The 12,025-nt window shown below is 54.4% G+C and overlaps 1 protein-coding gene across 1 annotated transcript in view; it reads left to right on the forward strand.

Annotated features, from left to right (window-relative positions):
* The first annotated feature begins 620 nt into the window (after positions 1-620).
* The window catches only part of CACNG5 (calcium voltage-gated channel auxiliary subunit gamma 5), a 32,775-nt gene continuing 21,370 nt past the window's right edge, over positions 621-12,025 (forward strand). The window contains exon 1 of the mRNA XM_045836954.1: positions 621-777. The gene's annotated coding sequence lies outside the window, so the exon portion shown is untranslated. The remainder of the gene's footprint in view (positions 778-12,025) is intronic.

The following is a 12,025-nucleotide window of genomic DNA, read 5'->3' on the forward strand; positions in this document are numbered from 1 at the left end:
AACAAATATAACGAAACACCTACTATGTGCCAGGCCTTCTGCTTTTAAGGAGTAATCTGCTTAACCCCACACAGACAGAAAGCACGGTGAGGCTTTGACGCCCGGATCCTGAGCCACAAGAGACCTGAGCTGCAATCCTGGCTCTGGCTTTTTCCAGCTGTGCGTCCTGGGGCACATCCAGTCATTGCTCTGTGCCTCCGTGTTCCCATCTGTAAAATAGGATTGATGTGGTGGTCAAATGACTTAATACACACAAAGCGCCTTGAACAGTGCCTAGTGCACAGTAAGTGATTAATGAATACTAGGTTCCATGTTGTGGTTATTCTCGTTGAGCAGCAGGAGCAGTAACAGCTGGAATTTGAAGGGAAGCCTGACCCAGGGCTCTGGGGTCTCAGCCAAGCCCTATGCTGTCTCTCCTCCCTACCCCAGCCTCCAGCTCTCCACCTGCACACCCCACGAAGGTGTTTCCCCGAGAGGCGCTCAGATCCTGGGAGGAACCCAGCGTCCGCAGGGTCCCAAAGCCCGCGGGAGCTCGCAGAGCGGAGGCGGGGAGGCCCCGCCCCCGGCCCCGCCCCCGGCCCACCCTCAGTCTCCGAGTTCGCGGCTCCAGCGGCGGCGGCGGCGGCGGCAGCCACGGTCACGGTCGCGGTCGCGGAGCGGCTCGGCGGGACGACAGGAGATCGGCGCCAGGGGAACCTCGCGCGCATCCTACCGCCCGACAGGCGAAGCCGGCGAGGAGCGTTGCACCAGAATCGGGGTCGCTGCGGCTCCAGCGAGGTAAGAGCCGGGAAAACCGGGAGACACCGGCTCTCCCAGCCTGGGGGCGGTGGGGTACGACCTCCCGCGGGAGCCGCTTCCACGGCTCCGGGCCAGCCCTCAACCCCCACCCCCCCGCACCCCGTTACCACGCAGCCGGGGCGGGGGCCGGCTTGCCCCCGCCCCCCCGCGCGCGCTCCTGGCCGGGCGCGGTGAAGGCGGGGGCGGCGTGGCGGGAAGCGCGAGTGTGTGAGCGTGTGTGTGTGTGTGTGTGTGTGTGTGTGTGTGTGCGTCTCCCTCCCCGGGATGTGCGGGGACGTGGTGATGCCTCCTCTTTGCCAGCGCCGCTGGGCAGGTCTTGTGCCCGCTCCGCACGCTCCGAAGCTGAGGGCAGACTCCCTGGGCGGACTTGAATGCTTGGTAGGAATTATCCGGATCATGCAGAGGGCAAGCCCACCGCCACCTGTAGAGCCGGGCTGTCCACGCGCGTCGAATATCCCACTTATCACAGCCTGCCTGCCGGGTGGTCTCACTTCCCCAGCTGTCCGATCTCCCCGCCGCTGCTCCGCCTGCCCCCAGGACTCTCCCCGCATGCCCAGCGGCACAGGGAGGGTGCCTGGGTCTGGCTGGGTCAGAGGAAGCGTCCCGCCCAACGCCACGGAGCAGAGATGGACACGCGGGAGAGAAGGAGGTGGTGGCCAAGGGGAATCCCCAGGCAGATGCACCCCCAAATTTTTCCGGCCACCCCAAAGTCCCCTCATTTTAATTACTTGGTTTGTCTCTTTGCTGTCATCCTAATTTGGCCATTGATGAAAATGCAGTTTAGTACAATTTTGTAAGTGAAGTCAAATGATCACTTCCTGGGATTGATGATCGAAGTGCCACTTCCTGGGACTGAAAGACACTTAACAGAGAATCCGGGGACCTGGCTGGGAAGGAAAGAGGCTCCTGTTCTGAGCCTCGCTGATGCAGACAGGGCGCCCCTCACAGAGCTGGGTGTAGCCACGTGCTCTCATCTGCCCCCTAGAACCTGCCAGGCACAATGGTGTCCCCTTTTGTGGCTGAAGAAGCTCTTGTTCAGAGGAGGACAGGCAGTCACCCACTTTGCACTGGATTGTCAGTGACCGGATGAGAGCAGGTCTCAGGACAGAATCCCCAAGTGGATGCGACGCTCTGGCTGTCACGGTGCTGGCTCCACACCATCCCGGGGAGCCCAACATGGGACCCCCTCCCAGCCACCTCAGGCTCACTCCCTCTTCTCCATGAACCCTGGGGGGTGATGAATTAAGATCCCAGATTGCACTGGAGGCAGGCGAGGGGTGCCTGGCCTGGATTTGATGTCCCGGTTTTAGGACCTCTCAGGACCACAGGCACCTTGGGTGGCTGCATTGTTCTGCTGACACCACAGCCAGCCTGCCTGCCCGAGTCTGCCTGCGATGCCCCAGCTGCACCTCACTTTTCTGCTAACTTGGCAGCCGGAGGTAGCTGGGGGCGTCCCGTGTCAGGGCCAGGTCCCTAGGGTGCCTCCCTCTCACGTGTGGGAGGTGTGGATATCCCAAGGGGCAGGGAGGAGCCAGGCTGCCCTGTCCTCACAGGTCCAGTGTGTGAGGACCCGGCATCCTGGGGGGCTGCAGCCACGGCCCAGCCAGCAGGCAGCCAGCTTGTGAGAGTCAGCCATTCTCAGGTAGTGAGTGAGTAGAGGTTTGGTCAGTTGGGGCTGAGATGGGAGAGGGGAACGCAGAGGGAAGAGGTTTGCAGAATTATTCACTGCTGGCTGGAGGAGGCAGGCCTCAGGTGGGGGTGGAAACCACAGGCTCCAGCCCCAGATGGGCTCCTGACCCAGAGGCTCCGTTTCCTCATCTGTAGCATGGGGCCGGGTGTTGTGCACAGCAAGGACACAGATGTCCATGTCAGCTCCTGGAGGTGTCTAGGGCCGGTTGTCTCCACCTCCTGTAGTCCCCAGCCTGACTCTCAGACATTGAACTTGAGGGAGGTGGCCATGAGCCTAGGAGCCCTCCTGCCACCCTCAGAGCTGGAGGACTGGTGTAAATTTTTGGGTCAGGGCAGCTCACAGACCAAGCTTGGCCTCCCAGGAAGAGAGGACGGAAGACTCAGACCCCAGTCTCTGCCAAGCCCTACCCTGGGGGGGTTGGCGTTTCCCCTCGGGCTTCCAGCCCTCGCTGTCCTTCTGTGCCCACCCCACTCAGCCCAGGCGGCCACTGGGCACCAGCCTGCTCTTTTATTTCATCCTGGGTTTGGGGTCAGCCTGTCCCCCTGGCCAAAGTGGGGCCAAGCTGCCTGTGACTTCAGGAGCACCAGGAAAACCCCAGCCCACCAAATATCGTCCTGTCCTCCAAAACCTGGCTGTCTGCTGCCTAATATTCCACTGTTAGAGACTTGTTCCTTTGACCTCTGGCCTTGTACCTGGAAATGTCAGCTACTAAACCTTAGCATTAGTGACTTGTTTCAAAGCTTTCAGGACCTCTGAGGGGAGAGGCAGAAGGCAGAAGAGAGAAGGGAGAAAAGGCAAGGTGGGGAGAGGAAGAGAGAGAAGGTGGCATTTTCCCAGATTCAGCATTTGCAGAGAAAGGCCCAGCTGTGAGCCCAAGGAGGCCCCTGGGGGGTGCGGCCAGCAGCAGGCAGGGAAAGCTATGTACCTCCAGTGAGAATTCCTGGTGGGGATGCGGGCGGGGCAGCCTGCTGGGGACGCAGGTGTTAGATAGAAGCTTCCAGAGGCTTCCAGTCCTATGGCTGTGCTGTTTCTGGAAGTGATAGAGCCCGCTGCTCTCCCCTCCCCTTACAGCGTGGCCACGTGGTGGTTAGTGTATTCCATAGGTGGTGCGCTCTGCATCTGCAGAGCCTGGGCTAGTCAGCTGGCTGTTTAAAACTGTCAGCGGTGATTGGTTAGGTCAGCAAAAGCCCTGGGCTGAGCTGCGCCGGGGAGGCTCCAACACCTGTGCCTTCCTGAGCATCCCCACAGCCTCCATCACCCTTTCTCCAAGACAACAGAGTTCGCCGAGCCCCGTGGGCTCCCTGGGCGGAGAGAGGCAGCTGGGGTCACCCTAAAAGACTGTGCAGGTGGTTCCCTGCCCAGCTGGGCACCCAGTCTGGAATTTCCCAGTGTGGGGGCAAGTGTTGGGGGGGTGTTAGGGGTGAGAATTGACAGTCCCTGCCCAGGGTTGGGGGGACGTCCCTCGGGCTCTAAGGAGACCTGCACCATGGGCTGGTCCTGGCTTGTGACCGCCCAGCAATGAGCGGTTTGCAACCAGCACTGGCTGCTGCTGAGGGCACGCTCAGCCCAGAGGGGGAGAGTTACGGGTTACCCATATGACCTGTTGGCCATGAACTCCCAAATGTAGCCCCTTCTTTAAGGTTATTCTCAACTATATCCATTCTTCAGAATAGCAATGAGTTCTTCATTCTTCCCTCACAATCATTTCTGAGCACCTGCTGTATACATGCCAACTGCTGTTGTGAGTGCAGGGTGCTCAGCTGCGGCACTGTTGGCATTTGGGGCCCAATCGCTCTTTGGGGGAGGGCTGTCCTGTGCACTGTAGGATGTCAGCAACACCCCTCCTCCCACTGTGACAACCAGAAATGTCTCCCAATGGCACCTGGCGGGGTAGGGTCACCCACTGTTGAGAACAATTGGGAATACGTCTGTGAACCAAACAGACAACATTCAATGCCCTGCCCTTAGGAGTGAGCGCTCTGTGGAGGGAGGTGGGCAGTAAATATGCTGAAGAAGGAAAATATACAGCAGGCTGCGAGGTGAAAATGCAGAGAGGGAGGCCAGGCAGGGGAGGTTCAGAGAGTGTGGAGGTGGGGTGCCCCTTTCAAAGGGGCCTCAGGGAAGGCACCACTGGCAGGTGACATTTGAGCGGAGACCAGGAGGAGGGGAGGGAGACAAGGAGAGGAGGGAGCCGCACACAGCTGGGGGAAGGTGTCCACCTCCGGTCCAGTCAGCCTGTGTGGCCGCTGGCCCACTCCTGAGGCAGAGCTTAGCGAGGGGCAGGGGCTGAGGGCAGGCTGACAGGACACGGGGTGAGTGGGACAGAACACCAGCAGTGAGTCATTTTCTAAAGTACTGTCTTGAGTCCCACATGTCAGGCAAGTGGACAGACTGACATGGGGACATTTCCAGGAGATGGTGGCTAATGACAGTGTCGTCCCTTCTGGGGCATCTGGTTTGCACCTGGCTCTGCTGCACTAATAATAGGAGTGAATGTGCAGCGGGCGCTCACCACGCACGGAGCTGCTCGTGGGAAAGCCTCCTGCCGTCCAGTCCCGGGAAGACGCACCTCGGTGTCAGGCTGGTCTCCCAGCCAGGAATCAGGCTCCGCTAGGAAGCTTCGGCCTGGGGACGCAGCCCAGGCTCTTCCCGTCCAGGCCCCTGTGCCCCGTACTGGGCGGAGGATGGCGGAACAGGGGCCTGGAGCTCAGCTGCCCCGAGTGACCTCGGGCGAAGTGTTCTACCTCTTTGAGCCCCAGTTTCCTTAATTCTAAAACAAAGGGGAGAGCAGCTACCCTATAGGGTTGGTGTGAAGATAACATTAAAAGGAAGACATCACACAACCACAGGCCGTGACAAGAGGTGCTACACACACAGTGGCCACTTGCTTTCTCTTCCGGGCCCTGTGGACACTGGGTTCGTCTTGCCCATGCCATGACGTCTGCAAGAGGTTCTGCCGAACTTGATGGCTGGGAAAGAATGAAGCCAATGGATCCTTATCGGCCGCCTTGTCAGGTAACCAGCCCCAAAGACATGGTCAAGTGTAAAGAGAGTGGATATGATGACAATAGCTCCTACACATGCCCCCTCCTCTACGTCTACTGTGCTGAGCGTTTGACTGACCTTATCTAGCTGTCAAGCAGCTCGTCAAGGTCCTTGTCATTAAACATATTTTATATGTGAAGAAACCAAAGCATAGATAACTTGCCCACAGTCACCCAGCTCATAAGTGGTAGAGCTAGGATTTGAACCCAAGGAGCTCAATATGCTTTCTGAGACCATTGGAATTTGTAAAAGAAAACTGTAACCAAGTCACTGGGCACAGTGTCTGACTCTCCCAAAATTCTCTTCCCTTTCCCTTCACTCAAAATGAAAACTGTTCTCCAGATAGGAACCAGGTGATGTAATGGACTCAGCTCAAGTGCCACCTCCTCCAGGAAGCCTTCCTAGATGTTCCTCAGTTAGGGTCCTTTGTTTGTGCTTCTGTGCCATCACCTCCATCAGCTGATTTGCCTCCAGCACTGCCAGCATCTGCTCCTCTTCCCCAAACCCCTAGGCCAAGGGCTTGCCGAAGGGGTACTCACAACCTGCTTGTTGAACAACATTTGCTCCCACTGGTCACTGAAATCAATGCCCAGTGCTTCCTTTGCCCTTTGTAGATCTTGCCAGATCCACAAGCTTCTGTTCTCCAGTGCCGATCACGCATTTCACAGAAGTCAGGAGCCAGGCATTACAAGCAAGCTCTGGAGTTCCGTCCCTGGGGTGTAGGCTGCTCAGGGAGGCAGGGAATCATTTGATCCACAGGAGATAGAGAGGGACCTGTCCCGCCTACCTCTCGGTGCAGGATGAGGGGATGTGTGGAAGGGTGTGGTCAGCAGGGGTCTCGCCCTCACACAGGGGGTTCCCAGGAGGGAAGTGCAGCTTACTGAGCAGCCCCTCGGGCTCAGGCACCTCACAGCCGGTCTGCCCTCGTCCCCTGCAGCCCTCCCGACTCTTCCCTCATTGCTTATGTGCATACATCTTCCTTAAATTGTGGTGAGTCATTGTCTTTGCTATAAATAAATGCAATCCGTAGGGGGTTTTATTGTGGTAAAACACACACAACACGAACTCTACTATTTTAACTATCTTAAAGTATATGGTTTGGTGGCACTTGGTACCTTCAGATGCTGCACAGCCATCACCACTGTCGAGTCCCAGCACACGCCCATCACCCCCTGCTCCCCCGCCCCACGTGCCTGGCAACCACGCATCTGCTTTCTATCTGTATGCCTTTGCCTGTGCTGGACCTGGTGTACAAATGGAATCACAATGTGGGGGCGTTTCTCGCTTTGCGTTACATGTTCCAGGTTCTCCCGAGTGGTGGTGTGTTTCAGTACTTCGTTCCTTTTTTGTGGCTGAATAATATTCCAGTGTGGGTCTACTACATGTGTTTATCCATTCCTCAGTCGATGCACATTAGTGTTATTTCCACCTTTTGGCTGTTACAAATAACACTGCTGTGGACATCCAGGTACAAGTATTTGTAACACCCGACACCAGGTTTTTTAGGTATACGCCTAGGCGTAGAATTGCTGGGTCCTGGGGTCATCATATGTGTGACTTAATCGAAGCACTGTCACACCGTTTTGTCCACAGCATCATTTTACACTCCCATCACCAGCTTCCCCACATCCTCGCCAAAACTTACTATTTTTCCTCAAAACCTTTTGCATTGTGGTTACCCGTGTTTTGTGAGACCACGGAGGCTCTGTACTCTTGACTGCTGACCTCTTCTCCTCCAGGGCTCCCGTGACACCAGGGTCAAGGGCTTAAGGCTCCCGAGCATCACACTGTCCCTGGCTCATGACAGCCCCTGCTCTCCACTGCCCATCATGGTTTTTCCTCCAAACAGGGGCCCCACTGAGGACGGCGTGGCACTCGTGGGCAGTAAGAGTTGGCATGCCAGAAAGCAGCGCCTCTCCCATGGGCTGGCACACCCAGACACCCCCAGCCATCGCCCTGGGATGCAGGCGGCTTCTTGGGTAGAGCTCACTTGGCCTCAGAAGAGGGGACTGCTCCCTGGTGGGTGATCTTCACTTGCACTTTTCTGTCCCAGAGGCCCCAGGGCCACAGCCAGCCTCGCCCTGCTTTGCAGAAGGAGCGCGCAGGTGCTCTGGGGCTGGCAAGCGCATGGCACCAAGGCCAACCCCACCCTGCTGGGGCAGAAGGCATCGGCTGTCCCCTGAGCTCACAGAGAAGAGGACCAGGCCCTGTCCCCAGCTCTGAGTGCCGTGGCAGGCACGTGGTGGTGTTCGGACCCCACTTGGCGCTCTGCACCCACATGCTGCCCCTCTCTGAAACCTTCCTACGGGATGTTGCTCCGAATTTCAGGCACCCTTGTACCCCTATCTATCCCACTCCCACATATCACTCTGGAAACTTGACGGGGGACAGCTGCCGTGTGCCTGGAACCAAGCCCCACCCCACATAGGGTCCCAGAGCTTGGCTTTAACAGCAGCTGATGACAGTACCAGGTGTGGGCTGCACCTTGTGCATGAGTCACCTCAAGCACTCCTCACCATGTCCCTGGACAGGGCTGTGACTGTCCCCATTGAGGCCCAGGCTCTGTAAATTCAGACTAAAGTATTATAATTGGCTAATAATGCTGCTCAAACCACCGGGATTTTGCTCAACTTTGAAGGTGTTTGAGCCCAAACTGAGTAGGAATTTCCATGAGTGCAGGAGACATGAGTCTGGGTCTGTGGTGTGGCCCTGGTTTCCTCCTTTGACCTTCTCCCACATCGCCCCCCCCAACGTTGATGACTTGTGCCCAGACCCTGTGAACAGGCCCCAGTGCTGCGAGCAGAGAGGAGCCAGGACACCCCAGTCAGACCAGTGGTGGCCCAGTGCACATTGATTGAGAGCTCGTTGTCAGCCCGGGGCCAGCAGGTGACAGTCGGCCCTTAAGGGGCCACCGCTGGGTTCACCCAGCTTCAAGATCAATTAGCATCAGAAAGGCAGCCAACATTTTTTTTCCCTGTCCTGCCTCCGCAGAGAGAATTACCACACAGGAGGCACAATATAGAGACATCATTCTCCGTTATTGATTTCCTCCACTCCCTCTCGCTTCCCTCCGGACCAGACGTCCGTCTCCCTCCTGATGAATGAGTTGTTGTGGGGAGAATGAGGAACACTCATCATCGGGGGGCCTGCAGACACCACGCTGGCTGGCGAGCGGAGGGCTGCGGAGAGTGCGGGCAGCCGAGGGAGGGAGGCAGGAGGCAGAGAGAACGCAGCAGCCCTTCTGTCCTGCCTTCCTACCCCCGGGAGGGGCAGATCCACCACGGATCAGCCCAGGGTGCTCCCTGACCCCAGGTCCTGGGCATTACACTTCCTGACTGAGTGGCCCCCAGGGCTCTGTGCCCATGGGTCTACCTGGGAAGATGCCCTGCCTCTCTGTAGCGAGAGTGGGGTGAATACAGGCTGAGGACTGTGCCCCAGGAGACACAAGTTCAGGTCCCGTCCTGGCCTCCCTGGGCGGGATACCTCCTCTCCCGCCATGGTTTCCTCACTTGCCAAATGGATCATACCATCTGTAACAGCATCTTGCTAGGCTTGATGAAAGCATCCAGTGTAAACATTTGGTGAAACATTATGAATGCCAAGGGTCAAGGTCAATGCAGTCGATCAACAAACCCTTCTGAGCCTGTTTGCCTGGTGACTCCCCCCATTGTTTTCCAGGCTCCTGGATGTATGACCTTTGTGGGGTCCGATGGTCCGAAGATACAGTTAAGATCACTGTGAAGGTCTAGAATTAAGTGACTAAGAAAGAAGATGAGGTGGAAGAATTAAAACCCCTTAGTCAGTCTGGCCAAGAGCTGAGTTCAGTGACTGGTGAACGAGCCAGCAGAGGTGAGAAAACAAACGGATAGTCAGCCGCCTGCAGCCCCACGAGTCCCTCAGCTCCTGAGAGCAGGCTGCAAGTGTCCGCGGCTTGCTTCACTCACTCCTGTGCCCCTCCTTGGCAGCCGCGTCCCTATTCTCTCCGCCTGAGACCAGAATTGACTGGGCGGGGCGTGCTAAGGAGCCCGCTAACAGCCTGCAGAGCCCCACGTGACTTGCGCTTTTGCAGAGCGAGGTCAGTTGTCCATTAAGCTATGGAGCTGAGCACTCCGCTCAGCAATGTATACTGGACACAGTTAAATAATGAAAATAAAAATAGAACATTGCAAAAGCCTGGAGCAGGCTGGCTTCTGCCCCAGGAAGAAGCAGAGAGGCCATGCCAGGAGAGGGGCCAGGATTCACTGTCTGCCTCCCTCTGCCATGAAGTGGCTCTGGTTTAAAAGTATTTTTTTTCCTTACATATAGGTCATCTTCTGTTAATTTTTAAATTAAAGTTTATATATGTATATACACTCCCATGCATATGTACCCCAATTGGAGAAATAATTTGTGCTTGTTATAGCACATCGGAAAATTCAGAAAAGTAGAAAGAGGCCGTCTTCCCTTCCCACCCCCACTCTGGAATGCTGGGTGTGGGGTGTTAGAGATTTCTGGTGCCACCTCTAGGCAAGAAGGGGCTCAAAAGTTGATACTGAGTTAACACGCCCAGTGTCAGCAACAGAGTAAGCTCAACTAACACATACCCACCCACCTACCAGCACTTAAGGTTTTAAAATACACAGCAGACTCGGAAGAAAGATCGAAGTCCTCTAGGAACTCAAACCCAGAGCCTTTGGCATGTGAACTGACCCCAAGGAGGACCAGGAGGTGCTGGGCCCAGATATGGCCATAAGAGCTCGAGTCTGAAATTTTAATGCCCACCCAGAAACAGGAAGATGTGGCCTGGGGCCCTAGCAAGGCCAGAAGTTGCCACACCCCTCTGAGGACAGGAGGCTAGAAACCTGCCCACTCAGGAGTGGGATTGCTGGGTTGTGTGGCAAGAGCACATTTAACTTCATAAGAAACTGCAAAATGTCTTCTGAAGTAATTATACCATTTTGCATTTCCACCAGCAATGCAGGAGAGCTCCAGTTACTCCAAATCTTGGTCTGCACTTACTATTGTCAACCTTTTTAATTTTAGCCACTCATGTGTGTGTGTCATGGTATCTCATTGTGGTTCTGATACAACCTTGATGAGGAGACTAAGTAGGACAATGGGGGAAATGATAAGTCAACCTCACTCATGACTATAAACACAGATGTCATGGATGTAATGTTGAACTGGCTTTTGTGTCTATAGTCATGAGTGAGATTGACCTATAATTTATATGTAATATCATATATCACAACAAAAGCAAAATTTATTCTATTAACAGAAGAATGGCTTAACATTGGAAAATCTATTCATGTAATTTACTGTTAACAGATTATAGGAGAAAAATAAACATGCAAACTTCAATAAATATGGAAAGGACAATGAAAATCAATATGACCAAAAAGAAAACCTTGTCACAAACTACCAAGAGGAGACAACTTCCTTTCCCTGATAAGCTATATTTTCAACAAATATCCTACATGGTGGTAAATGTCACAATCATTCTCTTTAAAATCAGACCAACCACATCTCTGTCATCCCTCTGTGTGCCCTGATAGTGCACTGACATAAGAAAAAGAGGTAGGAGTTATAAGAATTGGAAGGAAAAACTACAAAAGTATCAATATTCACAGACTATAGATCTCCTACACAGAAAATCTAAGAGGCTCCTATTGGGCAATGTTGCTCTATACGAAAATCAGTAATAGTTCTGTGCATTCAAATATATTTAAGAACTTCTCAAAAGAGACCATTAAGTGGAAAGAAAAGTGGCAGACCGTGAAATGTTTTAGCACACAAATATGGCAAAGGATTCATATCCCGAATATTTCAAGAGTTCCTATAAATTAGTAAGAAACAAGATGAACCCCAGAGAAAAATACATGGGGAAAGACCTAAACAAGCGCCTCATGGAAAAGGGAACAGGAATGGGACTGGACATGCAAAGATGCCGCATGTCACTAGCAGTCATGGAATGCATGCTGAGATGACAGTGGACACCGTTTTGTTCCCACTGTGTTTGGCAAGAAGCCCGACCACACGGTAGGAAGCGATGAGAAGCCCCCTTCTCTTACACGCTGCAAGGGGGAGTGTAATTTGGGACAGCTGCTTTGGAAAGCAATTGGCATTATGCAGTAAAGTCAAACGCAGTTTCTAAACCGCTGTGCCCCTGTGTCATTAAGTATCTCGCCAGAGTTCACATAAGCTCTGAAGTTACAGATTCTCCTTCCTACCCCCTAAACAGTCAGAGGTTCTCTCAGTGGTGTTGGAACAGGGATTGAGCTCCAAATCTGCCTGTCGGTACTTGATGGGAAACTGTGAGTGCTCTCCTAGCTGTGCCCTGGGACTCCAGGCTGCACCACTGCGGTCAGCCAGCAGGGTTTAAGTCCGCCACCCACCCTCTTTCCTGATGAGGCATTGTCCCTTAGCTCCAGGAAGACGGCTCATTTAAAAGAGGGAAAAGATCATAGGTCACTTAAAGAAAATGTGGTGCATATTTATTAAACAGTAAAAGAA

Source organism: Phyllostomus hastatus, unplaced genomic scaffold, assembly GCF_019186645.2.
Source record: "Phyllostomus hastatus isolate PE091 unplaced genomic scaffold, TTU_PhHast_1.1 phas_contig_210, whole genome shotgun sequence".
In the NCBI taxonomy this organism is placed as follows: domain Eukaryota; kingdom Metazoa; phylum Chordata; class Mammalia; order Chiroptera; family Phyllostomidae; genus Phyllostomus; species Phyllostomus hastatus.